The sequence below is a fragment of the Mercenaria mercenaria genome, chromosome 18 (assembly GCF_021730395.1).
Source record: "Mercenaria mercenaria strain notata chromosome 18, MADL_Memer_1, whole genome shotgun sequence".
Classification (NCBI taxonomy): Eukaryota; Metazoa; Mollusca; class Bivalvia; order Venerida; family Veneridae; genus Mercenaria; species Mercenaria mercenaria.
This window is the reverse complement of record NC_069378.1, coordinates 15,441,145-15,454,930: the sequence shown is the minus strand read 5'-3', so window position 1 is coordinate 15,454,930 and position 13,786 is coordinate 15,441,145.

The following is a 13,786-nucleotide window of genomic DNA, read 5'->3' as shown; positions in this document are numbered from 1 at the left end:
GTCAAAGATTTGAACTTTGTATCTCCTAACCCCATGGAGGTTTTTCATGATACGTAGGTCAAATTATCACCTCATCAAGACGATATGCAGAACTCATGAGTCAGCCATGTTGGCTCAAGGTCAAGGTCACAGCTAGAGGTCAAAGGTTTGAGCCTTCCATTTTGTGTCTGCTATGTATCTCCTAAACCCCTTGAAAAATTCATTAATGTCGTTATACATGAACTATGAAATATAATTAACAACGTCAATGCTTCCGCCCAATACCATCAACCCTTTCACTATCCATAACAGCGGCGGGGGATAAAGCTGTCTTTCAGACTTCCTTGTTCATTTTATAGTAACCGTAAATATACGGACGAATGAATTAAATAAATGTAATTTATATATCAATGCATATTTGCATATTCTTTTAATTGGCAGTGCTATTAATAATTCAAACGTTGTATTTAAAAATTGGTTTTAGGTATTAAAATAAATAAAAAAAAACTTTATGATTGCAAAACTTGGTTATAATTTTGACATCTCATTAAAATAAGAAAACCTATATAGGACATTAAGCATTGAGCATTAATTGTTGTGGATTAGATCTCTCGAGATAAAACGAAGACTACTTTATACATAGTTTGTTTCATAAACGAATACGATATGATTTTTTTTGTATCAGAGACAAACAATGACGAGCCAGATATTGTTGACATTGATAGCTATGAAACAGAGCTGAGGTGTAAAAGAGAAAATCGGGAGGCATTGGTAAAATATCAAAAACGCGTTTGGCGTACTGCAGCATCGATATAAGTGTGGTGGTACGCCTTATGTATAGCTTACTGTCACATATGGGTCACTGCAGTCTTAACCCTAAAATATGTAACAAATTAATGTTAAATTTTATCCATGCAGGTGTTACGGTTTTGTTTTTGACTAAAAATGAAGCTTCTTGTGTCCTGTATATTGTATCTTTGGTTAAAATACGTTCCGAGCACTCTTTGATACAGAGACACTATATCAATTAACAATTGCATTAAACTGATTCACTTGTAATGAACAAAGGTCTGAACGCATACATTTTTGACATTTCCCTTAAGAAATGAGAGTGAGTTGTTAATTTGTAAAATAAGCTGCATCTGTAATAAGACATTGCTGTCGAAGTGCAGTCATTTTATTTATGGACGGAAATAATGTCGATGATCAAAACTGGACATTTCTATGATTTCTTTATTTACAGATGGACTAACTTTATATCTCGTATGATAATTTTATGTATGATAGATGACTTAATGTCACCAGTTAATGTTTAATCCTGGGTGTATCCAGCTATACCTTATAGTTATAACGAAAATAAACGAGAAAGATAATTTAAAGGACAGATGCTTCGTTATTTTTCCGGAATTCTCCCTCTCCCGAATTATTAATGTGAGGTACGGGAACGGTCTTGCGATTAACAAGTACAAATAAGGCCTGTATCCCGCGCTTGCTATGATAGCAGCCTACAAAGCATCCATATCCATGCTCTGACCCAATATAAAAATTAGTCGTTTCTAGGTTACAATGTTATATGGAATATCTATAGTGATAGATTTAGACTAGCTCCTAGACTATAATATTTTATTTATTTTTTAAAAGTGTAAACATAGGCTGTCTATATTCTATGTAATCACTTCTCAGAAGAAATCGCTAAAATAGACTGGCATTTCTAACTACTAAATGAAATTAAAGAAAGAAAATACATAAATCGGAATTTGATCACAAATTCATTATTATCAATGTAGAGGCTACTCTGGTGATTATTTTGCACGGGTTGATAAAACATTGAGCATGTCACAACAACAATTATTATTGCCACCGTGTACACGGTAAAATATTAATCTTTTTATAACAATTTCGATCAAGTACAACTTTAACTGCACATAACCTGCCGTTGGTTTCACTTCTGTCCAAATTTATATCCTTGGAAATTAGAACTATTCGAACGTTTTAGAACCTTGTGTGGCAGCCATTATCGAATGAACTTTATTTAATTATTGTATCATTAATAGTTTGATCTTCACTAAGCAATTTACAATGCTTACAAGTACGTTAATATTAAACAAAATATATTGTTTGATTTGAATATGCTGTTGCGATTTTATTAACAAGGCTGAGTAAAATAGAGAAAAACATCAGTCAGGTCTTCTGAATGGTGTAAATAACTTCGAACGTCTCTTTACTACACTTTATACATATGTTACTATATATAGTAACAAAAATGAATGCGTTTTCAGCAGGTTATTGCTTTCACGCACTGATTATTCACTTATCGGACCGGGCCGAAAACTCATAATCATAATCCGCCCGGTGAACACGTGCGCGTGAAACCAATAGCTACATAAAACGTCATCATAGACCTCATAATGGTCTGTCACTGTGTTCGAGTATGCATTGGAAAACTGCATGATTCGCACCAATTTCTACGAAGTTGCGAGTTTCTTCTCAGTGAAAATGTATGACTGTTTTTCATAAACATAGACCGAGATTATCTAGCTAGTAGATCTAGATTCTAATAAAATCGCAGTTTTTTTTTTTTTTGTTGTTTTTTTTTTTCATGAACTGGCTCAAAGTATGTGTTTTTGGAATGGCGATTTGATGAGTTTGATAGATACATTGGATCTACGAATTTACTTTTAGCTCCTGACCGACAAGAAATTCTGTAGATCTAATTTGTCTTAATGTGCAAGAATAAGTTACTGTAGTACACTCACTTAGGACGGTGAAAATCAATGTAGCAACTAGATGATTTGTCCTAAATTAAGTGAGGAATGTTTGTTACAAATCAGGAGGCCAAACGTACCTTGAAACTAAAGAGGAAGTCATCATTCATCCTTCGTTAATCGAGAAAGTGTAAAGTACGCGCTCATGTACCTAGTCGTATCTTGCATGTGCATGTGTTCTCTAAATGAAGAATGACTTGATATGAATTTATACTGATCATGCAACAGTATGAAATGATCAACTTCATTAATGACTTAAACCGTCACAGGTCTTCAAATGGCAACATCGTGAAATAATGTGTAAAGTGTACTTTTTTCCTCTAATCTCATTATAGGTTCATAGTTGGATATATGAGCCGCGCCATGGGAAAACCAACATAGTGGGTATGCGACCAGCATGGATCCAGACCAGCCTGCGCATCCGCGCAGTCTGGTCAGGATCCATGCTGTTCGCTAACAGTTTCTCCAACTCCAATGGGCTTTAAAGGCGAACAGCATGGAGCCTGACCAGACTGCGCGGATGCGCAGGCTGGTCTGGATCCATGCTGGTCGCAAACCCACTATGTTGGTTTTCCCATGGCACGGCTCATATAATGGCTGATTAATAAATTACACCCACGTCATACATGTACAATTTACATGTATCTCAAAACACCTATCCATGCCACTTATTATGGTTATATAGTTATGTTCTTAGTAGGGTTTTCTTTGTCAGTTATAAATTCAGGTCCATAGTAGAAATCAGGACAGTTGAATATACCCCAAACCCCCGTTGTTATCAAACAAAATCTTCATTGTTTGTAGATATTAAAATAGAAATGAGTGATGTTTTCGTGTGCACTTTATAGAACTGTGTCAGGTCATGCATATCAAATGAATATATACAGAAGGTACAGTATGGAATTTTTTTCTGCCTGTTCATATTTACTTGTGAAATACAAGCAGTATTTTCAACAGAATTTATATAGGTATATAATAAAGTAAAATAACAGCTTCTTGGGGTGGCAAGGAAATGAACAAAATATTGGGAGTTAATCAGGGTTTCAAATGATCTAGACATAGAAAGTATAAGGAAAATGGACAGGACTAGCGAGACCAGGTGGTCAAGGCATGGATGCTCTGCATGAACATTGTTGTACTGTATTTTATAACAGTTTAACCTGAATGAAGCTCCCATAACTCAAAAATAAAAATTATAGAAATGTTTTATAGTGCACAGGATAAAGTTTTTTGACAAGCAGTAGAATACAAACAAAGCAATAACTTTTGAGGAAACTATTCAGAAACAAAGTATGTTGAGATTTGGGTGATATTTTATTTTACCAAAAAATTTGCTATAAATTATGCTTATTTTGTTTTCTTTCTTAAAAACTGGGGACTTTGAATATAGTTTTGTATGGGCATTTCTATATGATTTGCAAGGGTATTGTTTTATAGTCTGTGATTTATATTGTAATTAATATACATCGATGGGTCAGTGCAACATGGTCGTAACTTGATTTTTTTACCAAATACACTTTTTTACATAATTTGCCTTATTTAACAGAAATACATCACTTGTTAAAATATCTAAATCACATTCTTAAAATTAAAGTGAAAAAAGTAAAATTGTCAAAAGGTTGTATCTCAGGAAGACACTTTCAGTCAGTGCAACATGGTCGTAACTCAACATACGTCTTTGTTGCACAGAGTTAGTATGCTATTTCACTTTGAAATTTCTGTGCAACATGGTTGTAACTCACAAAGAGTAACATATTACAATAGTTAAATGATAAATAAGGATGATTTTAGTTTTTCAACAACTTAGAAATGGTATTTATACTACAAAATTAATATTATTACCATATTTCATATTTTATCAATGCAAAGTGGTGTTAAGAATTTATTGACCAACATGTTTAGGATTTTACCAAAACATTAAAAAGTCTTGCTCTGTTAAAAAAATACTCTGTTAACTATTTCCAGCAAAACCTCTTCCAAATTCAGTAGTTTTTAGCATCAGAAGCCCTATTCATAATGTCTTGACTTAATTTTAAGAGGAAAAAATGCACCTTTTTCAAACCTGTCAAGACACACGCATTTCGGCCCTAGATCACGCTCACATGCCTTCTATTCAAGGTCACACACATTTTAAAGAAATAAAGAAATCAATTGTTTTTTTTTTCGTAGAAAATTTATAATAATACTGAATCAAACATGCGAGGAGACATTGACACGGTGTTTCCATACCGTATAATACAGCTTTTACATTCACCAGTGCAACGTGTTATTTCTACCGCATGAATAAACGTCACAAAAAGTAAACACGGAGGGAGACTATTCAAAACTAGATATATTTTGTGTTAAAAATCTATATTTTCCGTGTGAGGGCGTTTCCGGCTTTTAGGGATTATCGCCCTCTAGACCCCCATGAGGGAAAACCTTCCCTTTGAACCCCGATCACACTCGTGGCCTTTGTGGAGCCTTGACAGCTATGCTTTTTATACTTGTAATTTTTAAATAAACTTTCCTTTATGCAAGTTTCATGTAAAACTGTGAAAGGATAACAATGAACATTTTTCCTTTTGTATGCATATTTCCATGAATTGTGCAAAATACAAAATGGTATTATTAAAGGTGGAAATTTTTCTGTGCTATAAGTGAAGCATGACTTCTGCTTGTAAAGCTCGTATTCCGATAAGTTTTATTTGGATATACAGAAGATTTTGTTAGGTATATCGAATATTTGTATAAGTTGTTAAACCACTAAAACATAAATGATCAGCATTAATAATTTTACATTTAAATTTAATGAATGATTTACTTGATTTTTATGTTGCAAAACACCAACATAAAGGCCTGGCTGATCAAGGGCCATGGCCAAGAGAGCCCATGCTCCCCCTATATCCCCCACCCCATACTGACTTAAACTCATCAAAGTTGCATGCAAACAAAATAATATTTTTTCAATATATAGACCCAAAACTGCACCAGAGGCCACCATTTCATGCCTGCATTTCAAAATTTCCAGGAGGGGAGATGCTCCCGAGCCCATAACAGGAGGGAAGTATCCCCTCTATACCTAAACATATAGACCGATGCAAATGCACTAGAGGCCATTATTATGTCTCCCACACCACTGTGTGGTGGGAGACATATTGATTAACTCCTGTCTGTCCATCCATCCGTCTATCACAGATCTTGTCCACACTCTTTAAGTCGAACAGTTCTCATCCAATTTTCCCCAAACTTGAAAAAATGTGTTTGCCAATAAGTCCTCATCCAAGTTTGATAACAAGCCAAATCAACCCAGGCACTTTGGAAGTATGGCCCTTGAAACATTGGTTTTGATAAACAAAGCACTGAAAGTCTGATTGCATTGTATTTGATAATCAAAGTTCTGGAAGTCTGATTAGGTTGTATCAAAGCTCTGAAAGTCTGATTGGGTGTTTTTTGATAATCAAAGAACTGGAAGTCTGATTGGGAATTAAGAATATATAGGAGAAAGGTTTACGCTTGAACATTTCTCGTCCGATCTCATACTACTATTCTGATGACTTGGCAGCTGTGGGAGACATGTGCTTTTCTCAAAGCAGCTCTAGTTTCATACCTAATTTTCAAAAACTTCCAGAGGAGACACATTCCCCCTCCCCAAATAGGAAGGAGGTATTATACCAAACAGGAAGGCGTTATCCCCTCCTGTACTTCGAAATTTAGGCCCAGAAATGCACAAGAGGCAACCATTTCATACCTAAATTACAGAAATTTCCAGGGGAGAGCCCTTCCCCTCTCTCCTCACTTTAGTCTTACTAACAGTAGGAAGGGCTAACCTCTTGTACCTCAAAATTCAGACCCAAAAATGCACAAGAAGCCAGTATTTCATAACTATGTTTAAAATATTTCTAGGGGGGAAACCCTCTGAACCCCTTCTATACCTTTACATTTAAACCCAATTGCACCTGAGGCCACCATTTCATACCTATGTTAAAAAAGAAAATCCAGGGAGAGAACCACCTGACCCCCTTAACAGGAGGGAGGTATCCCATCATGTACCTCAAAGTTGTGACCCAAAAAGGCACTAGAGGCTTCTATTTTATACCTATATTCCAGAGGGAGACCCGCTGACCAACCTAATAGGAAGAGGGGACCCTCTTAATACCTGAAAATTTAGACAAAAAATATGCATCAGAGGCTGCCACTTCATACATATATTACAAAATTTTCCAGGAACAGACCATACTGACTTTCAAATTTTACATCAGGTGTATGGCATCATTTTTGATGTTAGTTTCATGTGACTGTGTTGTTGTGTTTATCATGTTCTTTAATTATAACATTTCAGTTTTACTCAAGCTAAAGAACAAATTTTATACCATTGATAATTGTTTAAGTATAGATTTTTATGTAATAAAAAGACATTTAGACTTGTATCAAGAAGCATGCACATGTTTATTTGCAGAATAGTATTTTGCTCCTGGGGCATGCATTATTCATGCTGCAGAACCGGTGCATATTTCTTGTTGAAAATCTAATAACTAAACACAGACATATTCAAATACCTTAGACCTTAAAGGCTCATAATGCCTATATTCTGTAAAATATGCAAATATCTTGTACTTTAAAGACACTCAGTGTCTACATACTGTAAAATATTCAAGTACCTTGGACCAGTCAAGCACTTTTTGTCCATTTACTGTAAAATACTGAAATAACTTTGACCATAAAAGCTCTCAGAGCCTATATTCATTAAAAATGTAAATATTTTGGACCAGTCAAGCTTCTATTGTCCATTTACTGTAAAATAATGAAATAAGTTTGACCATAAAGGCTCCCAGTGCCTATATTCAGTAAAATATTCAAGTACCTTTGATCAGTCAAGCTCTTATATTATGTCCATTTACTGTAAAATACTGAAATAACTTTGAATATTAAAACTCTCAGAGCCTACATTCAGTAAAATATGCAAATATCTTGGACCAAGTCAAGCTCTTATTGTCTTTTTACTGTAAAATACTTTTAATAATTTAAAATGTGTTTTTGTAGTAGTACATTTTTATTTCTACATATTATATGATTTTTTTTTGACATTTTTGCGAGTAAAACAAGTCAATGAAAGTACAGAAAAAGATAAATGGATATGCTTAAAAATATTGAATTAATAGACTTTTGAATAAACATCTCTGTTATGAATTATCTCCAATAAATTATTTGTTATCATTTAGTTACGACCTTGTTGCACTAAGTTTTTGACAATATTTCCACACATTTCAGCGCAACATGGTCGTAACTGAAAAACTTTCAAATAACTCCTCAGTGAACATTTTTTTGACATTTTTTCCCATAGTATTGTAGTTATTATTGTTATTTGATAAAAATAATATAGATTGTATTGTTTTTCATTACATCATTTGAATACAAAAATGTTTTTTGCTTCTCCTGTAAAGTTTTCAAAAAATGAGTTACGACCGTGTTGCACTGACCCATCGACATGTATCTTCCCAGACTAAGGGAGATAATGTCTTTGTCTATCTTCCCAGACTAAGGGAGATAATGTCTTTGTCTATCTTCCCAGACTAAGGGAGATAATGTCTTTGTCTAATCTGTTCCTTAACAGGAGTTTCTTGTCAATGAATATCCACCAAAGCGCTTGTAGGATTTTTGTGAAATTGATAGAAGTTGTGTATGTCATAGGCGGGTTCCACTCAAACTTTACCAGAGTTATGACCCCTTACAGGTCTTTTCTTCATAAGATTTTTGCTGGACTACTTCTTTAATGATAAATACCAAGCTTAGTTGAATATATTTAACTTTTACCCTGCTAAGTTTCTATAGTGGATTGGTCCATCATTCAATTGGGGCAGTACCATTGATTATTCAAAGGGGTGTTCACTGAAAATTAACTGACTGAATAGCGAACAGTGCAGACCATGATCAGACTGCACGGATGTGCAGGCTGATCTTGGTCTGCACTGGTCGCAAAGGCAGAAGCACTTGCCGTCAGCAGGCTATAGGTTAAAGTTTTATACAGTTGCATGATTTTTAGCTCATCTGATTTTTTGAAAAAAATGATGAGTTATTGTCATCACTTGAGCGGTTGTCGGCGTCGGCGTTGCCTGGTTAAGTTTTATGTTTAGGTCAGCTTTTCTCCTAAACTATCAAAGCTATTGCTTTGAAACTTGGAATACTTGTTAACCATCATAAGCTGACCCTGTATAGCAAGAAACATAACTCCATCTTGCTTTTTGCAAGATTTATGGCCCCTTTTGTACTTAGAAAATATCAGATTTCTTGGTTAAGTTTTATGTTTAGGTCAACTTTTCTCCTAAACTATCAAAGCTTTTGCTTTGAAACTTGGAATACTTGTTCACCATCATAAGCAGACCCTGTACATCAAGAAACATAACTCCATCTTGCTTTTTGCAAGAATTATTGCCCCTTTTGGACTTAGAAAATCAGTTTTCTTGGTTAAGTTTTATGTTTAGGTCAGCTTTTATCCTAAACTATCAAAGCTATTCCTTTTAAAACTTGCAACACTTGTTCACCATCAAAGCTGACCCTGTACAGCAAGAAACATAACTCCATCCTGCTTTTTGCAAGATTTATGGCCCCTTTTGGACTTAGAAAATATCAGATTTCTTGGTTAAGTTTTATGTTTAGGTCAACTTTTTCTCTTAAACTATCAAAGCTATTGCTTTAAAACTTGCAACTCTTGTTCACCATCATAAGCTGACCCTGTACAGCAAGCAACATAACTCCATCCTGCTTTTTGCAATAATTATTGCCCCTTTTGGACTCAGAAAAATCATTTTCTTGGTTGAATATTATGTTTAAGTCAACTTTTCTCATAAACTATCAAAGCTATTGCTTTAAAACTTGCAACAGTTTTTCACCATCATAAGTGGACACTGTACATCAAGAAACATAACTCTATCCTGCTTTTTGCAAGAGTGATGGCCCTTTTTAGACTTAGAAAATCATGGGTAGGACAATATTTCTATTATAAAAAAAAAATCAGATGAGTGTCAGCACCCGCAAGGCGGTGCTCTTGTTTAAACTAAGTTATGGCCCTTTCATAAAAATTAAATGCTTGGAATGGCCTATATTCTTTTTATTTCAGAAACAACATTCTGTTTTTTTAGATGCTCATACAGTTTGGCCTTTTGTTTACTAGCAGTCGATGACATATGCAAACAGTTTTCTTTTTAGCTAGGTTGTTGCTAGTTAAAAAATGGAGAAAATCTAAGGGTAAACATTTATTTTATGCCAGTATTCTTAGTAGTGAAATTGCAACTTTTGTTATGCAGCTTTATTTTTAAGGCAATCCAGATTTTAGGTCAACAGTTCATTCTCGATATTAACCAAGTCTAGTATTAACTGTCTGATACAGTGCAACTTGTGTGTATAGACCGTCCTTCGCAACTGAATAAAAGAGTTGTCTTTGTTGACAGGTACTCTCTCAAAACTGGTAAATTTACACACTTGAGCCGCGCCATGAGAAAACCAACAAAGCATCCGCGCAGTCTGGTCAGAGTCCATGCTGTTTGCTTTCAAAGCCTATTGCAATTAGAGAGACCATTAGCGAACAGCATGGATCCTGACCAGACTGCGCGGATGCGCAGGCTGGTCTGGATCCATGCTGGTCGCAAAGCCACTATGTTGGTTTTCCCATGGCACAGCTCAATTTATGATTAACCTTTATCCTGCTTGGGGCAAGTTATTCTGCTTTTACAGACTGCACTCCACACAAAGGTAGAATCACTTGCTGCCAACAGACGAAGGTTAAAGCAGGTTATTTCAAGTTATCTCAATACACATATAGTTTGCACATCAATAGGGACAGTATACTAAAAACAGCTTGATTTCCAGTGTGCTTATATGGGCTTATTTGTATGTTTTTATGTATCATGCTTTTCATAGCAACATGAAAATAGAATGACATTTTGGCATAATAATATAAGTTCAAACTGGGTACTAAACACAAATCTTGGTAAAAAACCCTTATTATGTTTGTTAGAATAGAATGAAATCTAAGCAGTTGACAATCAGACTTGTGTTATTGAATGCTTTATGCTGAATAGACATCTGTTTTAAGGTAGTTCTGCACGTTTGATAAACCGCAAGTAATGGCGTAACGTCATTTATCCGGAAAACGTAGAATAAAGTCTGGATTCGGCGTACGGAAATGAAAATCATTTTATGAATTAACTGAAACCTGTGGGTAAATTTATTACAATGGCACTGTTGCTATATTTCTAAAGTCAAAATATGATATTTAAACATATGACACATTACACAATTCAAAATAATATCTTGAATTAGCGTGAAATGTCCGTTCCACTTTAATAATGGGCAAATATCTCACAAATAAGCACACGGACCTGTACATTTTATTTCACCAAATTATAAGCCATTTGTTTATTTATAACTGTGAGAAGTTTCATCAAAATCTACATTGTAGAAAAGTTTCTATTCGCGAAAATGTTATGAAAGTTATGATTTTCCCATAGACTCCCATTATAAAATATCGTTTGAGGTTCAAATTTTTAAATTCAGTGTAGCAAAAAATCAAGCACACGACCCTATCTTTTTTATTTGCTGAATTTTCTACGAATATTCTGAAGTTTTGAAAAATCAGAGTTTAATCAAATTCTACATTATAGAAAATTTTTCGATCAAAACGTGCAGAACTACCTTAAGCGCAATTCCGGCATAGCTAGTTCTTAAATTGACGCTGGAAGTAAATGTAGAAGGGATAAATTTTACGAAGATTTTATTCCTTGAATTGATTGAAAACCACCAAATTTTAGTTGTTAAGGATATATATGTGCTTTGTAGAGATTTAATGTTAAAAATGGTTGCTTTTTAAATGCTGCTTAAAGCTACTTGCCTACAGTTTGGGTGAAATTTTTCAACATGCTTACCACCAAGTTTCGTATAGAATGTATTATATAACGCTGAAAAATGATAAAGTGGGTGAAAATAAAAGTTAGATATTGGTATAAAAATGCAAGAAGAATGTAAATTTTCTGCATTATTTCAAAAACAGTTTACTATCTTCTGCACAACATTTTTGGTTATTTTTAAAAAAAATCTTGCAAAAATCTTATGTCTATGTAAGTTTGTACTACTAGTCACTTGCAGAGTACATGTACTAATTTTTTTATGGATTTTTAAAATGTGTAAGTAAGTCCCTTTAATGCTCAGGTGTTGTGTAAATACACCTATTGCTCTATTTACGAACACCCATATGACTTGAATGAATGAGGGCTGTGCTAAAACCTGAACAGGGTCTTATGTTATAAAGCTAAGTATGGAGCACCAGTATATGATTGGTATATTCTGAGCTCGTATTGAAAATGTTCCATTAAGAGACGCGTCTCCAACTAGTTTTATATATGTTAGGCTCCAAGGTTATAGAACCCGAGATTGCAACCAGTTTTACTATATGTCAGATTTATAATTACATGTAGAATCAGCTGTAAAACAACCAAATTCAGACTGGTTTCCTGCTTGTTTTCAGACTGGTTTCCTGCTTGTTTTCAGACTGGTTTCAACTTTGCCTGTGGTTCAAAAGTTATGAATGTTTCTCATTGCAGAGTTGGTGCAGCCGTTCTGCGCCTGCGCGGAATTATTATCAAATGGAACGCACGGCAAAAATACTCATTTTTTTGCATGTCCACACGCATTTAGTGTATAATGTGCATAATATACCGACTAAAAGTTAGGGTTAGAATCACCATGGTTACAAAATATATACATTTAAGGTATTTTTGTTCAAATTTAGTTAATCCGGTATATACCGGAGTCTGTAATATATCACGGGCGCACCAACTCTGTATTTAGTCACAGCCAAAAGTTATACATGTACATGTATAGCATCTGACTGGTTCTTTGCACATTTTTTTGAGACTGGACTCCAGACGAAAATTGATAAACTTAGCTTTTTCTTAGAAAAAATGTCTTTCTTGCAATTATGTTCAGTTAAACAAAAAGCGAATAACACTGTTAATATTTTGTAAACATTGGTCCTAGTATGCATGTAAGCTGCTAGTCTTTGTTGAGGCATTTTGCAAGTCAGCAATTAGAGATATTTATAGTAACTGACATTCATGTATATTTTTGTGCTTTCAGATTTAATGTGCGTCAATATATGTAATAAATTCATAGCCACAACATTTCTTGGTTTCTTTCCTATTGTCTGCTGAACCATACCACTCGTAGATGTTCTTGTAGATCTTCCTCTAGTACCGTTGTTCAAATACAGGGGTAGTTAAAGTCGCTTACTTCAAATCACATGCTCCTCACCGATGTGGGTTCGAGTCTCGCTTTGGGCATAGAGTTATTCATGTGAGGAAGCTATCAAGCTGGTTTACCGTTTATGGAAGGCCGGTGGTTCTACCCAGGTGCCCACCCATGATGAAATCATAGCCTGTAACTTGTACGATTTTTAGCTCGACTATTCGAAGAATAGGGGAGCTATCCTACTCACCCCGGCGTTGGCGTGAGCGTCACACAAATGTTAAAGTTTGCGTACCACCCCAAATATTTTCAAAGTCCATTGAGATATTGCTTTCATATTTTGCATACTTGTTTACCATCATGACCCCAGTCTGTAAAAAGGAGGAGGCAACTTAATCAAGCATTTTGACTGAATTATGGCTCCTTTTCTACTTAGAATATGCTTATAGTAATGTTAAAGTTTTACTCATTGCTTATAATTATTATACTATCAAGCACTGAGAATAGTCGAGTGCGCTGTCCACTGACAGCTCTTGTTTGTTTTTAGGAATCATGTTTATGATTTTGGTAAGTATGAGTCGATATGTTTTTATCTAATTTCAGGAAGAATTTATATAAACAGCTTGAAAGTTTGACATTACGTTCGTACTCATCTGTACTCCAAATGTGTGTGTGTTCGGGTTTAACGTCTTTTTCAACAATTTTTCAGTCGTATAAACGACGGTATACTCCAAATGCGTCCGTATATCGAATGTAAAGTTATTATCCCCCGCCGATGAAATCGGGAGGGGGTATTGAAATGGCGTTGTCCGTCCTTCACGTCC